Source organism: Phyllostomus discolor, chromosome 3, assembly GCF_004126475.2.
Source record: "Phyllostomus discolor isolate MPI-MPIP mPhyDis1 chromosome 3, mPhyDis1.pri.v3, whole genome shotgun sequence".
Classification (NCBI taxonomy): Eukaryota; Metazoa; Chordata; class Mammalia; order Chiroptera; family Phyllostomidae; genus Phyllostomus; species Phyllostomus discolor.
In genome coordinates, this window is record NC_040905.2 from 6,230,650 (window position 1) to 6,251,823 (window position 21,174).

The window sequence follows — 21,174 nt, forward strand, 5'->3', positions numbered from 1 at the left end:
AGCTTTTCCTAGTTCGGTCTGGCCGTGGGTCTGAGCTCCGGTCACGGGCTGTGAGCCAAAGCGATAAATGCAACTTCCAGGTCGTGCCCTTGAAAGGAAAGGAGCGTGCCCTCCGCCTCTTCTTTCTCCCTGTTCTCGCCATCAGGAGCAGAGACACCTCCTGCCTGTGAATGGAAGCAGCCATCTGAGACGGAGATGGAAGCATGAATGCCAAGGGGCAGAGCCAGGAGAGGGGAGGAGCCTGTACCCCACTAGGTCACAGCCGCCAACAAGGTCAGCCCTGGGTCGCTGACTTGTGTTATGATGTGACAGAAGGAGATTCTACCTTTTGTAAGCTCCTGTTGTTCTGACCTTTTTACAGCAACCTAACATTTGTGCAGCATAGCGTTATACGATGCTTATACTGTTCACACCATGAACTTTTACTTCGTATGTTTATGTCTTATAACACATATAATAACTTTAAAAATTAGAAATGTGTGGATAGATAGATAGAAGAAAGTGTACAGGTCAAGGATAGAATAACAATTGATTAGTAATTGAAGAGACTTCTGATTTTGGTTTTCTGATATCAAAATATTTCAAGTTATTTATACCTTCATACAAAGCAAATTCACAAATACTTACTGAGGACTGGCCAAATGAAAGAAACTAAAGTGATACAAATGAATATTTCATTGTTTTACAAAGTACCATATTTACTTAATTTACTTACGAGGAAAAAGTTATTTTCAACAAACTATACCATTCCTCCTTTTCGAGTAATATTGTTAATCTAAATTGGTTTGAAGGCGATCTATGTCTCATGATCTGACTCTCCGTATTTTTTTCTGATTTGTGTGAACTGAGCCCCTTCGTGGTAAAAAATCTAGAGGACACTCTTATTCATGATCAATTGATTCTCACTCCCCATCACCACCATCACTCATTCATTTGACAAACGTTCATTAAACACCTATCATGTGCTATCAACTCCCTCTTCACTTGACGAGTTTGTTGAGGGCCCACTCAACGTCCCAGGCACTCCTGTGCGTGCCCGGCTTGAAGGAGGCGATTGGCTCCTGAGATGAGAACAGGAGGCACCCTGGTGGCTGGGTGGAGGGGAGGGGGCTGAGCAGCACAGGCTGGCAGTTACAGAACAGTCATGGGGATGCAGAGTGCAGCAGGGGGAACAGAGTCAATGATAGCGTGATTAACTATGTGTGGTGCCGGCGGGGGCGGGGGACTGGAAATATCGGGGGGAACACTCTGTACAGCATGTGATTGTCTAACCTCCATGCTGTACTTCTGGAACTGAAACAAAATAATACTGAATGTTAAAAAAAAGAATAGTGGGTATCCATCCATGTTCGATGTCTGAAGCATGTTCTAGGTTTTTACTGAGAAAACCGACTAGAAAGGACCTGCCGTCCTGCAGTAACACAAGTCCTGATCACACAAGTGAATTGTGTGCGAGGCTCACACACCGTGCATGCGGGTCACAGAGCACTCTGACCCGGGGGAGGAGTGCAGAAAGCTCCCTGCATTCAGCGATGGAAATCAACATTCAGCCTTTCTACTCTCGCTGTCTAAAGGTTTGTTTCTTCAGCCTCAAGAAGAGTCTTTCTGCTCCTCAGAACAGCCTTCGATCCGTATTTCAAACGGCGCGAGTTCACTCACATCAACCTAACTCGAAAGAAAAGAAATGGTTTTCCCTTCCTCAGCATTATCCACCCAGGGCCTCCCTCGGCCCCGGTGACTGCTGGGGTGGGGCTGGTTTTACAAAGGTAGAGCAGAGCTCTTCATCGAGGTAATCATTTCACAAAATGAAACAAATGTAAAAAAAAAAAGAGCGTGGTGGCTTCTTCATGGCTCAAGCTCTGAACTCAATACATGCATGCATACACTGAGAAGATGCTTAGGTGGCCAGGGAAAATGCGAAACCTAACAGTTCATTGAAATTTAATGGATAATCCCAATGAACAATTCTGGTCTTTTAAAAATATTATGATGTTCATATTATGATGTTCATAATAACAGTCCATATCATGGGGCAGGCACTATTCTCGGTGCTTTCTGTGTGCTCACCATTTAACCCTTACAAGAGCTCCGGGAGGCAGGTGCCCATGACTCGCATTTACAGAAAAGGGGGCTGTACTGAGAGCAGCAGGAGGTCCGGCGACTCGCCGGCGGGGGGTCAGGTCCGGGTGGGGAGGCTCCGGTCTGGAGCCTCCTAACAAACACAGCAGGCTGTGTAATTATCTCTAGACTATTTGTTCAACAATGAAGTGGTGTTTTCATGTCTGGGATATGGTCTCTGGCATAAGGAAGGCTGAACCCTTGGTGCTATGCATCTCCAGCCTAGTGCAAAGCAGGCTGCCCACCAATGCTGTGGGTGAGGGGGTCAGAGCAGACCGTCCCAGCTCGCTCTCAGCTGCCTCGGTTGATCACCGATAGTTCTCACTGTCTACCCCCCACCCCACTAACTCGGTCAGCGCTAAACCTCTCCTGTCTTCTCTCTGCTCAGACCTAACCAACCTGTGTTTCCCATCCCTCGTGGGCTGGGCATCCTGCCCGGATCCCGCAGGGGAGAGCCGACAGTCCAGCGGGGGTGGGGGCACCGGCACGGAGACACGCACCCGAGAAGAGGCAGAAGGTGTGTCCATTTGGGGGGCACAGGGGCTTCTAAGACAGATGCTCTCCTGCTTCGTCCTCCAAGATCAGCACCAGCCACGGGACGCTTCGGTCATTCATTCAGCGCTTGCTGAGCGTCCACTATCTGCCATCGCTGTACCGCTCCCTCAACACCACCACAACCCACACAACCTTACTCTCTTAGTCTCTTCGTTATTCACTGCCACGTCTCATCGGGACTCCCCCTCTGGGAGTTCACTTACCATCTGTGTGGCGCTCATTATTCACTTAGTTACATGCTAAGTGAGCACCTCCTGGGGGACAGACACTGTCCTGTCGCTGGGGCGCCGGGGACACGATGCGGAGCAGTGCAGAGAACAGTCTACACTCGCGGGGCTGATAATGGCCCAGGTCTCTCTGTACTTGCTGTCCTTTCCTCTCTCGTCTTCTTCAAAGGACATATAAGTCAGAGCTATAAGCCAGAGTTGTAACCAATATGTTGTATTTTTAATGTATAGAGACGTTATAAGAATAATAGCACAAGTAAAGGGGGGGGACAAGGGACCTGTAAAAGAATAAACTTTCTAGATCTCATGGGAATTCAGTTAGTATACATCTAAGCTAGGTTCTGATAAGTTTAAATGTATAATTTAAACCCTAGAGCAACTGCTCAGAAAATAAGTAAAAATATGTGGTTTAAAAATAATGGAAGGGCTATCCACATGCAGAAGAATGCAGTCAGACCCCTACCCCACACCACAGACAAAGGTTAATGCAACACGCATCAGAGACCCTGATGTAAGAACTAGAACCATAAGCCCTTAGAATAAATCACAGGCATAAATCTGGACATTGGGCTAGGCAGTAACTTAGGTGTGACAGCAAAAGCACAAGCAACCAAAACCATCCATAGACCGGACGCCACCAATTTAAAAATGTTTGTGCTCCAGAGGACACCATCCGGAAAGCGAAAATACAGTCCACAGCCTGGGAAAACATTTCTGCAAATCACGTGTCTGACTCGGGACTTGTGTCTAGAATCTGTAAATAAAGCCACTCGTGAGAAAAAGATAACCCAACTTAAAGTGGGCAAAGAATCTGAATCGACATTTCCCCAAAGGAAAGATGCAAACGACCGATAAGCGTGTGAGAAGCCGCTCCACACCGTCCGCCGGCAGGGAACGCAAACCCACGTGACGTCCACTGCACGCCCACTGGGAGGGCTGCCACGGGAAAGGCAGACGGCAGCCCGAGTTCGCCGGGATGCGCAGAAACGGGATCCCCCTCCGCGGGGGGTGGGAGTGTCAGATGGTGTGGCGCCTTGAGAAACGATCTGCCAGAGTTTTAAATAGCTGAGTCTAGTTATCAAATAACCCAGCAATTTCACTCCTAGGTGTACACCTAAGGGCAATGAAACACATGTGGACTCAAAAACTCAGCATAATTCATAACAGCCAAAGAGTAGAAACAACCATCCATCAGCTGATGCATGGATCAATGAAATGTGGTAATTCATACAATGCATTAATAAAAAGAAATGAGGTACTGATAGATACTACAACGTGGACAAACTTTGAAAATATTATGCTGGGGAGGGGTGGGGGGGGGCTGGATTGGGAGTAAAAAGGAGAAAACTGTAATTGAACAATGATTAAAATAAAATAAAAAAAAAAGAAAATATTATGCTAAGTCCAAGCAACTAGTCACACAAGGCTGCATATTGTATGACTCCATTTGTGTGAAATGTTCAGAATAGGCAAATCTATGTAAATGGAAAGAGGATTAGTGGCTGACTGGGGTTAGAAGCGGTGCATCTGGGAATGCCAGCTGGGCAGAATCGCATTTCTTTTCGGTGACGTGAATATATTCTAAAATCAACTATGGTGAAGTGTGTCCAACTCTGTGAATATGCAAAAAGCCATTGGATTGTATACTTTAAATGAGCGAAGTGTATGGTGTTTTAATCATGCCTCCATAAAGCTATTAAAACGCATTTAAAATAATTAAAGGAACTAAAGTGTAACACTAGAAAATAGTCCCTAAACGCGAAGCACCCAGCTAACGGCCTCCAAATCTTTTTCCTACCTTAATCATGATGTTGAATGAAATGTAATCTAAAATTCTGCATCACTCGTGTTCCTCTGCTTCTAGTCACACCTCCGGAGGCTCTCCTCTTTCATCCACGCTCCGTGCTTGACGGCTGTCTCCTGCTTCGGACTTTCATTTGGGTCTTGCCTACTGGTCTGTGCCAGGCTGTCTAAACGACTGGGACAGAGACTCACACAGTCTCGGAGAGCTAGGAACAGAGGACCCTTCGGCTCCCCTCCCACCTCTTTGCCCCGTGCACTGGGAGACAGGGGCCTGGGGAGGCTGCAGGACTTGTCCTTGGTTCCCACAGTCCTTCGTCCTCTTCACCTCTTCCAGAAAGCCCGCGTTCATTAAGGGCCAGTCTTTCCGCCCAATGTCTGATACCTTCATGGCATCAATTGAAGGTACCGAATGCACTGGTCTGAAGTCAGTATTTACCTCCCAACTCAACTCTCGCATCCCAGAGGGGAAAAAGCAGCCCTTTCACCTCCACCGCCGCCTCGGGCATCTCAGCTGCTTCAGCTTTTCTTCCGTTGTTGCAAACAATTCAAAAGCCACAGGAGGCTGGCGTAGTGCCAGCCAGGGGCAGAGAGGGGACGCACTCCCTGGTTCCCACCAAGGACATGCCCTCCACGTGCCTCCCAGGAAACCACTCCTCGGGTCTTCGGAAAAAAGAACAATTTAGTTCATATAAAATAAAGCACCTCTGCACTTTTCAATGCTCTCAGGAAGGAAAATGGTAACAAAGGGTATTGACTTTTCTTTGTGGGTTTACACCTACAGGTGTACCGGGATCAAAGAGTTGTTTTCTTTTTTAATCCATGAATACTGGCAGAAAACGAACTTCTTCTAGACTGTCCATGAAGAGAAAATACATCAAAACCCAACTGGCCTTCCACCCAAAGGGAGCCTGGTAAATGCCGACACAAATCCCTCAGAGAACAGGAGCCTTGGAGTCACGGTCCCGCGGTCCCACCGCCCCGGGAAAACCAAAGACACGGCTCTTCTGGAGACGAGAGAGGGCCTTCCTGAGCCTGCCTGTGCCTCTGCTGCTCCGAGACTGCTGGGCGTCTGCACTGATGACCTTTGTGACAGACGTGAACGGCAAACGTCGTTAGAGCCTCCTTCTTCCCCAGCGCGGGGCCCATCTGGTCTGGGGCTGATGGCAGAGGTGATGACAGGGCGCTGGAGGGGCAGCGAAGTGCTGTCGGCAGGGAGCCGGGAGGCTCCGGGAGCTAGTTCGGAGAAGGACACACTGTTCTTCTGTGTGGCTTGCTAATTGGCCTGATGCTTCTGGCAGAAGAAAACTCCCCCAGGGAGGCAAGTGACAGTAGGGGACGAGCTGCCTTATCTTACGGGGCCGTTCCTGAGCACAGCTTGAGCTCTAGAGACCGGAGATTTCTTAAGTGCACAAAACTGCAGGAAGATCACAGACCAAACACGCGAAGATTCAGAAGTACGCATCCAGAAGCTTCTGCTGTGACTCTCAGCCCATGTGTCTCCTCCCACCCTGCCCGTACTCCTTCAGTTTGAACTGATGAGTTAGTATTTATCATTGCAAAGGTAAAGGGGGCCGGGGGAACCGACTGCGAGCTCTCCGGAGTGGGCACACTTCTGAGAACTTCCTAACAGTCGTCATTCATTTACGTGGAGACCTATGCATGCATAAGGAAGGCACCTGCCAAGCGCAGGAACGTGCTGGATGCCTGCGTGCCAACTGCTGCTGCCAGGGAGGAGCGAGTGAGACTGGAGTGGAGGTGACGAATTCAAGGAGCCCTCTCACGTGTTACCCATGTGCTTCTGTATGTGCTTTGGTTGCTGCCATTTTGACTATTTGTAATTGCAGCAGAGATTCTGGGGGGCTTAAGGGCTAAAAATATACACTTTTCTCCACCCGTCTCTGGGGAACGTGGCCTGACTCTGATGACCGTGTGTGTATGTGCAACTCGGCCCTGATACGATAAACTGGCCCACCCTCCCCAGACGGTCTAGCCCAGCCCTCTAAAGCAGAGATTTCCCCAAGCTTTGGATCCAGAGACAGAGGGCGGCGTAGAGAAAAGCGAAACTGGGCACCACATACATCAAGGGGTTGAAAGGTGGCACAGCCGCCCTCGGACCAGGGACTATGCCCCCAGGCAGAGGTGGGTGCTCAACTCGGAGAGGGGGATGAAGGGCCTGGGTGCTTGGGCCGCCCCCCCCCCCGCCCCGCCCTCCTCGGGGAGCCGGGGAGAGCGCAAGGAGGGAGCTAGAGCTGTGTCTGAGACCGTCTGCTACGCACCCTGAAGTCGTTTGTGTGTTTATCTTGACGTTGGGGCTTTGGGACTCCTGAAGGGAACAGTGTGAACACAAGGCCCAGGACCATGGGGACAATTCTCTCCCCAGCTGTGTCCTTGATGCCCCAGAATATTCAGGGAAAATCTAAACCCCAGGAACACACTTGGCTGCTGACTGGAATCTGTCCCCAGGCAGATCTGGGGATTGGCAGTGGGTTAATTACTTGCGACTTGGGATAAAGCCGTGTCTCTATCGGGGGGCATCTGCTCCTCCTGTTGGGGAGCCAGAGCCACCGGTCCCCAAGTGAGGAGGGGCCTGGGAGGATTTTCAAGGAGGAGCCACTCTTCAGGGAAAGACAAGGGATGGGAGAAGAGAATGGGGTGCCCGCCAGGGTGTGTCGGAGCCTCCAGACACCCATAGCACTGGGGTGCTGAGTGTGGCCAAGTCAGAGGCTACATCTGGGAGGGATTTCTTGGGGGCCTCAGGCGAGGGCATTTTCAAGTGCCCATTAAAGCCTGGACTAAGCGCAGAGGAGGCTGGAGGCCGGGCAAGAACGGGGAGCAGCTGAGTCCCAAAGGCAGCACCACCTCCATGACCAAGTCAGGCATCCAGGCACCACCTCGGGCTTCTCGGTCCCGTTGCCTCTCCCTGTGGGTCCTCCCCCTTCAACACCACCCATCCTTTACCCACAATCCCTAGGTCTGCCAGGCGGGGCCGGCTCCCACAACAGGCACAGTGCACATGCTCCAGGGCGTCAGCACCAAGGGCACCAAGGAGGAGGCAAGAGAAGTCTCAAATATTTTGATATTTGATTTTTTTTTTCAGTGCATTTAAACAGCCATTATACGGAAAATCAGAACTCAGGTTTTACGAGACTTCTTCTCTGGTGAGCTTTGCTGAAATACTGAACTGTTCTTGGGGGCCGATGAGCAGTGCCGGTCTGAGGCCCCCCTGTACCTGGTTGGCCGAAACAGCCTTCTCACGGGGGTCCCACCTCCTGGCCTGCCTGGCTCACCTTCAGTCTCCAGAAAACCGCCTGCAGGGTCTTTCTTAAAAAATCCTTCATGAAAGTGACTACAGGATAAAATTCAGTCTCCAGGACGTGGTCTAGAAAGTTCTTCAATACATGGTACTTGATTTTATTTTTAGTTTTATCACCACTGCCTCCGTTTCCCCCCTCCTCCAGCTGGGGCTCAGGACATGCTGCCCCAAACCATGGCACTTGGGGCGTGTTGTTTGAAGCAGGAGGGTAACTCGAACTTCCTTCTCCCTTCTCGCACCTCCACTGAATTGTGTTATGAAACCGTCGGGTGAGGGGTGCCCTCCCTGTACCTGGAGGAAAGGAGGGGGCATCCTTATCCCCGAAGACAGGGACACAGGGAAGAGTCCTCACACCCAGGCCCTGCCGAGGTCCCCCAGCCTGTTGCGCGGATCTCCCCCCCTCTGGCCCAGCGTGCCTCTCCATGACACTCCACGCTCCACCAAACCAGCGCCAGACACGCGGGGCTGCTTCCTCGGGGCGTCACTCCCCTCCGAAGGCTCCTGGGTGACACAAAACTGGTACCAAATCCATGTGTGTGCTTTTCTCCGGTTGCTCTGTCTTTGTCAGTTGGACTTGCAGACCTAGCCGGGGACTCTAACAGGGGGAAGGAAAACTTCCCCTCCCCGAAAACCCTACACTTGAGGCTTATCGAAATACTCGAGGTCCCATAAACGTCGCACGCTGCTCCGTGCTTCCGTGCCTTTGCCCGTGACATTCCCTCTCCGTGGGCTGTTGCCCTCGACCCACTCCCCCATGACCCCTCAAAGCTCTACCCCCTGCAAGGTCTTCCCTGACGTCCCTAAGTCCACGGCGCTCTCAGAGTACTTGGTGCGCCCCCAGTTGTATCTGTCTCTCTGCGGGGTCGTTTGCACGAGCGTCTGTCTACCCGTGTGGCCAATGAGGGCGCTGGGGCAGGGAGGGTGTTGTTTCCATCTCTGTGTCTCCACGGTGCCCGGCACTCAGCATCGTAGGTGCTCAGTGCTGCTTACGGAATGAACGAATGATCGAATGAATTTAAACAGGAGTGTTGCTAAGCACAAACATTACTTTTAAATTTTTGTTGTATAAGAGATTCACTCCGTTCTTTTTCTTATTTCAATCAGGTAATGGTTGAAAGTCCACTCATTATTCAAATTGAGCTTAAATTCCCTGTCCTTCCTGTCCCTTCCCTTCTCTTCTCTTCCTGATATTCAAAATCCAGCTCTTCCTCTGGTCGTTCCCCCGTGATCACCGTGTTTTCCTTCACTGTCTTCAAGTCCTGCCTGGTGTCTGGGTCACCTGTGTATGCATCTGCCCTCTCTGGTGGAATATGGGTTTCTGTGAGACAGGTCCTTGGTCTTATTAATGTCAGGAGTCCGGGCAACCAGGAGCCAAGTGGAGCCCATAAATGCTGGCCGAATTGATTTCAATTGCACAGGTGTTCTAAAAGGTACCGTGGAGTCTGGAAGATACAGAAATAGATATTTCTGTTGCAAACATCCTTCCTTGGCTGAAAAAGAACCCAACCCACTAAAAATGACTGTTCTGTAATAAAGAAGAAAAGGCAAAATTCACCAAGACAAGAATAACAAAAACTCTTTTCAGGTGTTCCGTCTGGAACAAGGGCAGGTTTATTGTGGGGGAGCCCCCAACCAGAGCACCTCTGGCTAGAAAATTTCTGCACCGTTGTGGGTTTGATGAAACGGCCCATTGCTTTTGTACAGCATTCCAAGGTGCCCAGGGAAGCACACCTCCGTGTGGGAAGACATTCCTAAGAAGGGTATTCGAATCCTAAGCGCTGGAATGTTTATAGACCAGCATTCGCTCCAGCCCACAGACAGTAAAAACAGCCCCATTGTGGCTTCCCCTTGGCAGGCTACCAAGGTTAACATGAGCACAGTTAAGAGTCAGAAAGACTCCGTTTCTCCCTTCTTTTATTTCTAAGGTATGATACGTTAGTAGCTTCCAGCAGAACTTGCTTTATGTTAAAGCATGAGAAAGAATTCCTGCTCTGTTTTCCACACCGTCTTTGCACTTCTCGGTTCCTCCCAAAGGGCGGCACAAATGCGTACACCCATGCACTTGCCTTTCTCCCACCTCCTCGCCTTCCTTGTGTTTACTCTTCCCCCGAGGGAGCCAAAATCAACACCAATTAGCAGCGCCTTAACTCCCACCTCCAGGGCACTAGGGGGTCGGTGTTTACCCAGGGCTCCAAGGCATCCCTCAGTCCCTTTCCTCTCAAAGGCTCACAGTTAAATACCCAGCCCTGAAGGAAACCTCTGAGATCCGAATCAATTATGCAATTTATTCCTCAAGCTTCCCTTCCCTAGCATAAAATACCCTTTCATGCCTTTCAGGCAGCTGCAGCACCCACCCAGCCTGGCCCAACTGGAACACATGTGTTCCTTGCCTTAGCCTTCCGGACCCCACTGTGGTATCACCTTGACGTTGTCTTCTCCCTAGTCACCTAGGAAAAGGCTGAGACTCAGAAGGGCAGCAAAGAGTTAGGAAAGGTCACCAGGAGCAAAGATGTGTCATTGGAGACCAAGGCTAAGGTCATCCTATACCCTTATCTTCCCAATTACTTTGTACGGGTGTGAAGGGCGGACAGTGGGGAAGGCTGATACCACCAGAAAGATGAGCAAGCTGCACATTCAGGCCCTTCCTGGCTCCATCCCAGTTTTCCTCTGCCGTCTTACTTCTTAACACATCCCTAGGCCTCGCCAACCGCAGGCTGCCAGCGAGTGACTGTCTCACGGTTTCCCTCAATGGCCATGGCCAGGGCATGTTCATGGACCTGCAGGAGCACAAAGGGGCAAGGCTGCAGGGTTACTGAACCTCTCATGGCGCATTGGAGAAACAGATTCGGGAGGTAAGGAAACTTGCTGGTCAGTGGTGAAAACAAGACGAGAACCAAGTATCTTCACTCTATCTCCTTCCGCTGAGCCGGCCCACCAAGCAGCCCGGCTGAATGAATGAATCCCTAAACAGAACGGTTGGGATGTGAAAACCAAGCTACGAAAAAATAAATAAGCACCTAAGTAAATATTTCTATTTGATAGTACCTCAAAAGAAAATTTAGAAAATGTAAATATTTCCTCTAGGTCCAAGAGGAACGTATTACTAAAATAGCTCCAAGTCACACTCCGCGCATGCTCCGTAAGAGAGTAATTTAGAAAATCATGGTTCTCCTCACAGGCAAAACTTCAGTGGCAAGTGGTTTATGATGGCAAGAAGCATATATTTAGCTTCATAAATATCAGTGGCTTTTTATTTTGTGCCATGAGTGCTCAGAATGCGCTTAGGCCAAATCGCGTCTTAGCACGGCACCCCGTGTCCGAAAGCGTTCCTCACTCAGCAAAGGCAGCATTAACAGCTAGCTGTTTGTTGCTCGTCTTTCCAAGAAAACTCCCTGGCACACAAACTGTGTACCTTTTCAACTTTCACCCTGCGCCCAATCCACGTATCTTTCACATCTGCGGTTGCATCCCCCGCCCCACGCTCCATCTCCACCGACACCGGCTCCCCAACCCGCCGGTCAGGGCACGCACGCCTGTTTCTCCCTGCTGTAAGCCCGGCACGGCACGCCTGCCGCCTGGGCCACGCAAGCTCTCCCCGCATGGAACCTTGGCTGGTTACTTTACAGTTGCCTCCCGTTTTCCTTGTGAAATAACTATTCGCCGAGAGCCTACAATAAACAGCCACTCAACACATAGGGTGAGCATGGAGAATCTGTCATTGAAACCAGGACAATTTTGAAAGAAGGGGTTACTATTCATGGCAACCCTAGGACAGCAGCTGGACCCCAGAGCTGTCCCTGACAAAGGGACATATGGCTACTCTATCAATTAGTGATGGTGTGGCAGTCATGGTAGGCGGGCCGACATCACATGTTGGCTACCACTATCCCTCCTTCCTCAGTGAACGGGAGGCAAAGTGAAGGGGGGCGGGCAGTCCATAGCCCGCTGCCTTCTATGGGTGCTCGAGCTGTGGAGTATGCCCAGGAGCATGGGTCTAAATTTGAAGTCCAGAAACATTTAAGAGGATCTAAAAAATCTTCGTGGTTAAATATGGTCAGAGTGTATTTTATTAGCCAAGAATGGAATTAATATTCTGTACTTGAACCTTTGTCTCTGATGTGATGAGCAACTTCCACCAAATATTCTGGCATTGAACAAAAAGGTTTAATTCACTGATGTGCAATTCTCACGGAATATTCTAGCAACGAGACAGACAGTTTTAAGCCAAGAGTTTACTCACGGAGCACTGCTGTGAGTAAAAGAGGACGTTGCATCCTCTTTTCTATAAATATCAACAAACTCAATTGTTTTAGAGCTTAGGTAAACCTCGTTTACTTTCTCAGACAGACAGTAGCCGCCACACCGCACAGAATGGTGGTCACATGTTTTTGATGCACTATCTGAAGGGAGGGACCCTCAAGCAAGTCTGAATGTTGGCAAGACGGAAATGGCCTCCTCCACTTAAATCATCGTCTCAATCTCTCCCTCCAAAGCAGGCCCACACTCCTCCCAACAGCATCTCTGCTTCCCGGGGAGACCTGGGTTCTCTGGCACGGGCAACCTGACAGAGCACGAACCTGTCACACAGATTTGTCTTGGTGTTCACACGCGGTGCTCAGAGGAGGCACGGTCTTCCCTGGGGCTGCTCACAGCTTCATTCCCAAATCCTGCAAATGTTGCTAAGGGGCTGTTTCTGGCCACGTATGTCCTGTGTGAGTGGAGCAGGCTGTGGGGGAGCTTTGTCCACAGAGCCCCCCCGGCCGCCACGGGTGAGAATAAGTCTACCAAGACATGATCTGCTTGGGGAGGAAAGGTGGCCAATCTCTCACAGGAGAAGGACCAAGAGCCTTTTCCTCAATGGCTTTTATTGGGTTTGTTTACATAGGAATTCAGGTAAAGCTCATTACTCATTGCCGGGAAGTAAGGATCAAATAACAAGGAACTCTGAGGGCCTATTTGGAGGCAGGGTCAGATAGCTAAAGAGCTGTAAAACTTTGAGGAACAAACTTACTTCTTGCTTGAACCCTTATCATTTCATTGAGAGCATTCGAAACAAAGCAGGTTTCACAGGATTTTACATATTCTTTCTTAGGCCTGATCACCCAGGGAACCCGCCCTTTCCAGCACAGGGCTGCACCACCCTCTGTCATTGTTTCAGGCTTAGGTGGAGCAAGGGAAGTAAGGCAGCCAAGAGATTAGGAGATTTTCTCCCAGACAATGAGGACTCAGGCTATGTCAAAGCCAAGGGGTGAGGGTCCACCACCCCCTTTTACTGTAGCCCCCAAAGTCCTTCCTTGGGGGCCTCCCACGTGATCGTGCCTGTCTTAGATCGTTCCCCTCTTGGGGAATCTTACCCATCATTGGCTAACTGACCAAGCATTGGGGGCTAGGCAGGGTGAAGTAAAAGGAGCAGAAGCGGTGCTCCCGCCAGAGAGATAAGCTTTTGTCTCCTTGCTGGCTTACAGTCCAAGGTCGTTCCCTCAGCCTTAGCCTTGGTGGGGGTTACAGCTTCTGATACCAGGCAGGGCGGTTCCCAACAGCAGGCTGGTGACTGTCATGCACTGAAGAATAGCCAAATAGGGCCAGATCTCCCAGGAGGAGACCAGGGAAATCCAGGAAGGCCAAAAAAGGGCAGCAGCCAAGTTATTCAAAGCTCAGAGTCCTGAGTTGACGAAATCAACAATAATCAGTATGTGACAAGGAAGAGTAACCAATAAAAGGAATAATTTTCCAAGTGTGTCGACATCATCCATTTCCCAGAAGGACAGAACACAACTTTCTCCCCACTGTGTAGATGAGCACAACCCACGGAAAGTTAATTCATACTTAGTGAAATTCATAAAACAATGAAAGAATTAAGGTTCCAGAGAGAAAAACTATATATTTCACGCCAAGAATCAAGACTCAGAATGGCACTGAACTTTCAGCAACGCTGGAAGCGATGAACAATGAACCAATGACATCGGAAATTTGCAGACATTAATTTCCAGGTTGGAATCCTCTACCCAGCCAAACCATCAATGAAGTGCGAAAGCACAATGAAGACATTTTCAGATGTGCAAGGTCTCGAACTTTACTTCCCGTAACCCTTTTGTAAGGAGCTACGAAAGCAGATGCTCCATCAAATGAGGGCGTAACCCGAGCAACAGGAAAACCAGAGAAGTGGAGGACAGGGACCCAGCCTGGAAGGGAAGTGGGGGGCTTGAAACCTCAGAAGGCCAGTGCGCATCAGGGCCAGAACGGAAGTGAGCCAGCCTGCGGGACTGAAGCTCCGCTTTGGGGGGCTGGAGTAGGGCAGGGCAGGAACTAACAATTGTCTGAAAGCACCAAGGAGAGATGTTTTGCAGAGCCATTAGCACATCTGGAAAGGAATAGCAACAGGTTCCTAAAAACTGAACAAATGAAGATAATAATTATTGTCTCCAAACGGGTTGTACAGTAAAAGAAATACAATGACAGGTCTCGGTCTGTGTCTGCAGTGAACAACAATTACAGTCAAAATGTAGACTCAGTGTTATTGTCATTAAAATTGTGGTATCACCGGCGAGAGCCGATGCAGCACCGAACTTTCCGGTGAGGCGCGTGCAAGCCCTTGGCCTCCTCCTGTCATCCTAGCCCAAGACTCTAGCCCCTGACTCTGCTTCCTTACTCCCCCGCACGGAATCCAGACTGCCCCAACAGTGGCTACTAATCTGTCGGAACAATTCCTCCCTCTCCCAAGAGCCATACTCGACCAACGATTTCTGAAAGCAGCTGAATTTTGTCTGCTCTGGCTAAGGCCTAAGAAACGTTTAGCCCGAAGCCAGATACTACTAGGAGCTTTCCTGTCCTGGCATCTTCAAATAAAGGGTTATGTTAATAATGCTCTGGTGGAATTCCTCCCACAGACCAAGCTGCAAGAATAAAGGGGGGGAGGGGGTCCTGGCTAGTGTGGCTCAGTGGATTGAGTGCCGGCCTGTGCACCGAAGAGTCCCCAGTTCGGTTCCCAGTCAGGGCATGTGCCTAGGTTGTGGGCCAGGTCCCCAGTTGGGGGCGTGCAAAAGGCTATCACACATTGATGTTTCTCCCCCACCTTTTCTCCCTCCCTTCCCCTCTCTAAAAATAAAGAAAATATTTTTTAAAAATAAATAAAGGGAGGGAAGTTTTGGAGGGGGGCGCAGTAAGAGAGCTAGGCCCTCTCTGTGTAAGGGACAGTGCATGGATTCTGCCTACACTGGAATCAAGGCCCAGCCGTCTGAGCAAACTGTTTGGAAATGGGGAGGTAAACCATTCAACAGCGAAGAACAGGGGGTGCCTGTGTTCAAGGAGGGAACCGTTGTTTTTGTTAGAATCTTTTAATACACTCTAATCCATAAAATTAGATGAATGCATTATTTTGATAACTATTTCAGCCACTTTTTAAAAGTAAAAACTTTCAATCTAAAGCAAAAACATGCAATTACATAATCAAGTATGTCTCTAAAATATCCCAAATAATTGTCCCCACAAATAGAGATACAGAAAACGTTCTTGGTGGCTTACAGATCAGGAGGAGGAAGGTCTGGTGAGCAGCTAGTTTGGCAAAGCTGAGGCAGATGCCCCGGCCCCCACCACTGCCATGGGGAGGCAGCGAGCCAGGGCGCGCACAGGGCTGCTGCTCAGGCCTCCCAGACCCGCTCTGCCTCCGAGGATGTGGCTGGATGGGGTATTGGGGCTTTCCGGAAAAGCATCAAGTTCTCTGCTGTTCATGGAAGATGAAGAGTAGAGTTCTTTTTAGCTTCCTGTTCTCCAACTTCCTTCCTTCCTCTCTTTCTTTTCGTTCTTCATTTTCTTTCTCTCTTTCTTCTGTGCAACTCTCTTTACACTGGACTTTTTCTCTTTTATTCCCTCTCCCTTAATCCCGTAAGTTTTCTCATCACTTCAGATTCTTTTTCTCTTTGGCTTTATTGTTCTCTTTGGTCATAAATAAATTCTTCCTGCCATTCCCACCCTGTCTCTCTTCTCATCTCCACGCTCTCTAAGTCTTGGCTGATGTGCATTATTTTGCCTCTTAATTTTCCAAGTGGTTAGCCAAAATGACTTGAGTCTTTTGAATGAAACTCGCCCATCTGTAAAATTGGTTAATATTCTTCGGGATGCTTAAAATAATGGCTGAGCCATCTTTGAAGTTTTTGAGAGAAAATAATTTAAGAGCTGTGATCTGCTTAATTCAAAAAGGAGACTATTGTCTTTATAAGTAATTTAAATATTTCCTTCTTCTCTTGAAATTTACAACTTCAATTCTAGAGAACTTTTCTTTAATGACAATAAGAAATGGCAACAATGGAATGTTGCCAGAAGAGTAGTTTTATGAAGTCTGTCCTTTCAACAACAGAAAGAAAAGCAACCAGTGAGTTAAGGCTCCTTTCTCCCTAGAGAAATAGTACAATGAGATTCAAAGAATAAAGCTGGATTCACAATATTTTAAGTTTTAAGTGTCTCAAAATGGAACTACATATTTGACCAAAAATATTAACTGACTGAGACAAAAATCTTTGCTTCTTTTAAACGGTAAGTCTAGGGGTATTCAAATGTTCCAATATATCAATGCATAAGACTGATTTCTAGGATTTCCTGCTCACAACTTACGGATGTGTAAAGAACTACGGATAAAGGCACCGAGATTTGCTAAATTTGAATGTACTGATGTTCTCCCTGAACTCATCCATTCTCACCAGAGAGCCAAGGTTGAGCCAAGAGGACCGAGGGCTCTACGGCCTGCCTGGGAACTGCAGATTTATCACAAACCTTTACTTTACTTTACTTTCACTGTAGGTTGGTTATTAGGAAAAATAGCACAGACCTCCAGCTAAATAGCCAATCTGCATTTCTCCCTAACACAGAAGGAGGCCTCTCTGAAGGTATTTCCAGGCTGACCACTGAACAGTGGTCAAGCCAAAAATAAATCCACGAGTGCTTGACTGGGCAAGTTCAACAGCACACAAAACAGTAGCCCATGGAGAGTTGGACTTTGCTCCCCCCCCCCATTAGCCTCTTTCTGGGGCACCCCCACCCACCCCCCCCCCCCCTCTTAATGAGAAGGCTAATTAGGAGTCCGAGTTTAAACGCTGCGTGGGGAGGGAGTGATGGCCGGCCAGGATTCCTCTAAGATCAAGAACTCTCCTTCTCCCTCCTGGGTGAGCACGGAGAGGTCAGCGCAGGGAGTAGGGAAGACAGCCCGGCGGGCAGGGCGCGCTGCCTGCAGGGCGGTGTTTACCTTCAGTAGTCTGAGAGGGGAGATCTGTGTTACAAATGGCAAACTCTGAAAAAATAAAATTAAATTAAATAAAACAGCAACAGCCGCAGTAAGAACAGGCTTTGGGCTTTTAGAACTTTAAGGAAAACAAGTATCTCAGAAGCTCAATCACTGTTTCCATGGTAACTGGAGGGGACCCGAGAAGAGCTCCTCAAGAGCAGCAGCTCCTGGCTCCAGCTCAGGCAGCGTCTCCACAGTGCGGGGCGACTTCTCAGTTACCACGGCAACCAAAAATTAGAAGTGCCTTTGCAACACTAACAGAGGCGATCTTTTGAAGCGCTTCGGTGAATCCCATTGAATGCTGATGGTGCCAGCCTGAGTTGATCCATTAAAAAACAACAACAAAATGCCCCACCGCGTTGTCCTCAACAGATGCTCGTTTCGGATTCCCCTTTGGAATCTTGGTTTGACTGGGAAGAGACTTTTCCGTCTCGTTCGGTTTGTTTTCCTTCTGGATTCCCGCGGCCGCGAGTGCAAACGCGATTTGTTTAACTTCCAAACTTGTCTGAACTGCGCGAGTGCGAGCTTCGAGTGTGGTGCATTTGCTCTGGTTTTGAAGCGGGGTGAGGAACAGGGGTGGGGCAGGGTGGCTCTAACAGAGTCCACTTGTCTGCTGAACCCGGGAGGGCGAAGTGGGGGTGCGGCGCTGGAGGCGCAGAGGGTGGGTGGACGAGGAGGGAGGGCGAGGGGACAGGGAAGGAAAAGTGCAGGCGGCTGAATCTTCGCTGCCCCGCGAGGGCTCCGAGCGCCGCCCGCTGAGGTCCGGACCTCTGCATCCGCCCAGAGGCTGTGCAAGGCACACGGAGCTGGTCCGAAATGGCACGTTCAAGACCCCGTTGCGATCCTTTGCCCTTTCCGGGTCGTTAGCGCCGAGTCTTGGAGCCTCGAGAATGCTGGAGGGGTGTCCGGCAAGCGAAGACGAGGCTCTTCCTGACTAGGGCTGTCTTTCCAAAGGGGGCGTCGTGGTGTGGGGAGTGGTGGCAGGGTCATCCCCTGCCCCTCCAGCCCTCGCTGCCAGTCCCGTCCGCCGCCCGCCCGGCTCACGCGGGTCCTCAGCCCTGGTGACAGACTGCAGACCTGGGCCGGAGCAGCGGGCGCGCTGGGGCGAGGCGCCAGGCGGCCCACCTCGGCTCACGTGCGGCGCGCACACAGACACAGGCGGCGCACAGCCGGGGACGGGGGTCACACGCGACCATACCCGTGGGCGCCACAGAGGCGCGGGCCACACGCGCGAGCACTCGGTCGCCTCCCGCCCTGACGCCCTCTCCTCCGATGGGCCTAGAAGGGGGCGCCCCCAGGAGCGCCTCGCCTCCGCCTGACCCCAACTCGACCCTCCTTCCCCCCGGAGTGTGTCTCCCCTCGCCCTGGAGCGGCGGGGGGGACAGGCGAGCGTCCCCCGCCCCCGGGGCTGCAGCGCGGCGGAGGGAAGCGCGGGCGGGATGGGGGTGCTGGCGGCGAGCCCCGCGGCCCTCCCTTACCTTCCCGGCGGGCCCGGCTCCGGCTCGGCTGCGTGGCTGGCGCTGGGGCGGCCGCGGGCTCGGGCGGCGCGGGGGTGTCGCGGCGCCAGGAGCTCCCGGGGCTCCCCAAGCTGTCAAGGGCGGCCGACCTGAGCGACAGTGGCAAACCCCGCCCGCCGTCCCCTGCTAGGGATCAGCCGCGGGGACCCGGGCGCCCCCGCAGCGTTTCCCGAAGGACCAATCGGGAGCGGGGGGCTGGCCAGGAGGAGGGGGCTCGGGGCGGGTCGGGCGGGAGACTCGGGCCGCGCGCTGGGAGGCCGGTTTCTATGGCAGCCGGGAGGGAGGGGCGGGAGGGAGCGGGGCGCCCAGCTCCCGGGCACCCGTGCAGACACCCGAGGGGGGCGGGGGTTGGCCTGCGGCAGAGAGGACCCTCCCAGAGCAGAAACGGGAAGCGGCGACACAGCCGAAAGGGGGTGGACCCAACTCCCAAGAACTCCCGCCTAGCAGGGAGCTGCTCCAGCCACTGGATCCAAGGTTTCGGCGTCCTGGAGAGGCCGCCACCCGGTAACTAACTCCCCAGCAGAGCCGCGGATGCCAGCGAACACTGTGACCGCTCCTTCGGGTGAGGCTGGCAGGGCCCTGGCTCTGCAGAAAGAAGTACTCTTGCCGCCTTCTGCGCGGATTCCTCGCAGACACTAGGCCGGTCCTTGGGTATCCCTTACGCAGTGCCCCCCACCCCCCACCTCCTGTTTGCTCCCCAGCTACGACCCTCGGCTAATGAATGGTAAGTGTCAAATATTTTCTAGGTTACAAATAAGGAAGCCGAGGCATCCACTTGAGTGTAGACCCCGGAATGCAGTTCATAGAATACTAAAAGCAGAGAGGTTATTTATTGAAGTTCAAGTGCTTCGTTTTACAGAGGAGGGAGCTGAGGTCAGAGAAGTCAGTTCACTTAGCAAGGGTCACGCAGCTGGTTAGTGGCAGAGCCAGGACCAGCCGTGCTACGCCCCAGCTCCGCGAGCACTCTCTCTCCCTCCGCATGCTCCCAGATCCTGTATTCACGGTCACCGGGCAATACGTGCAAAAGCAAGAATGCTGAGGAGAAAAATAACAGAGCTTTAAAACCCTTTTATGGTAGAAACCAGGCGACCCAAAGATTCCTCTTTTGTTTTTGTTTGTTTGTTTTTTCTGATTGCCAGGCACTGTTGTAAGTACTTTCACAAAGATGATTAAATCCTCAAAATAAGCTAACAAGTTGGTGACTCTTGTTTCCATCCCCTTGTTGACAGATGGGGAAACTGAGGCCCAGAAGGTGGTTTGACGTACTCAAAGTCACCCAGAAGTCTCGTGCCGGGGCTGGGATTCAAACCCAGGCAGTCCGCCTCCAGAGTGGGTTTTCTTCTTCACTACCCTCTGCTGCCTCTTTGTGTGATGCTGAAAGGGCCTTGGGACAGGAAGGGCAGGAAACAAAACCTTGGACAGCTCCATGGACCGGCCCTTGAGCTGGCAGCAAACCAAGAGAAACCACAATGAGCCTTCCCTGGTTCGTCAGAGTGGGGAGGTCGCCCGCCTGTGAGGGACAGGGGCTCTGAGAGAGAGGGTTGTATTTGAAGGGCTGCCCTCCACTCAAGGGTCAGGCGGGGTTTTAACACAAGGGTCATCTTTAAAGTGATACATGCCATCAGTCTCTTTGGTCTTTTAAAGCACTAAAACACAGGGTGAGAGTTTGCCTTTTAAACAACATACTATAAAAGTCATTGAGTTCTCTAACACGACAATACACGGGATAGGATGTCACAAGGAAATGGCCTAGAACCTGAGACCCTCAAACACCAAACCCGACATAGGCCTTCCATCCTGCTAGATTCCGGGGGTCCCCGAAGGTTCTAGAGATTACCACTGAACAGGAGAATTAGAACTCAGCATCAGAGGCAGCTTCTAAAGCCCACTGGCCAGATTCCACCCAGCACATCCCCCCTCCCGGACACCCCCATTTCCCTTGGAGCCACGCTGCTCATGCTGTTGGGATGGGCTGCTTCTCACATCAGAGCCTTTTCTTCTGTCTTCCCCTCCCTGGGGTGGCCCGGGGCTCCCACCGCCTCAGAGGACTGACTTCCCCTTCAACTCCCTACACTTGGAAAGGTGTTCCTTGTCTCCTAAAAGGGCCATTGGACAACACATTGATCACAATGTAACAGAAGTTAAAATTTTTTGTTTTGAATGGTAAGGGGGAAATATTTTCAACATATTAAGTAAAAACAAAAGTTACCACACAGGATGTTTTTGTTAGCTGGTGGAATCACAGGTGATTTAAGTGATCTTAATGCTTCCCAGTGTTTTGTTTTTAGAAAAATACTGATCTCAGAAAAAGATGATTTTCCAAAAGAATTGATGGAACTGTCAGACCTATAAGGATGGAGTAAATTG

At 50.7% G+C, this 21,174-nt stretch overlaps 1 protein-coding gene across 1 annotated transcript in view; it reads right to left on the reverse strand.

The window, feature by feature from the left end:
- The window catches only part of NIM1K (NIM1 serine/threonine protein kinase), a 42,829-nt gene extending 23,862 nt beyond the window's left edge, over window positions 1–18,967 (reverse strand). Inside the window, exon 1 of the mRNA XM_036020170.1 lies at window positions 18,769–18,967. The gene's annotated coding sequence lies outside the window, so the exon portion shown is untranslated. The remainder of the gene's footprint in view (window positions 1–18,768) is intronic.
- Window positions 18,968–21,174: the final 2,207 nt, after the last annotated feature.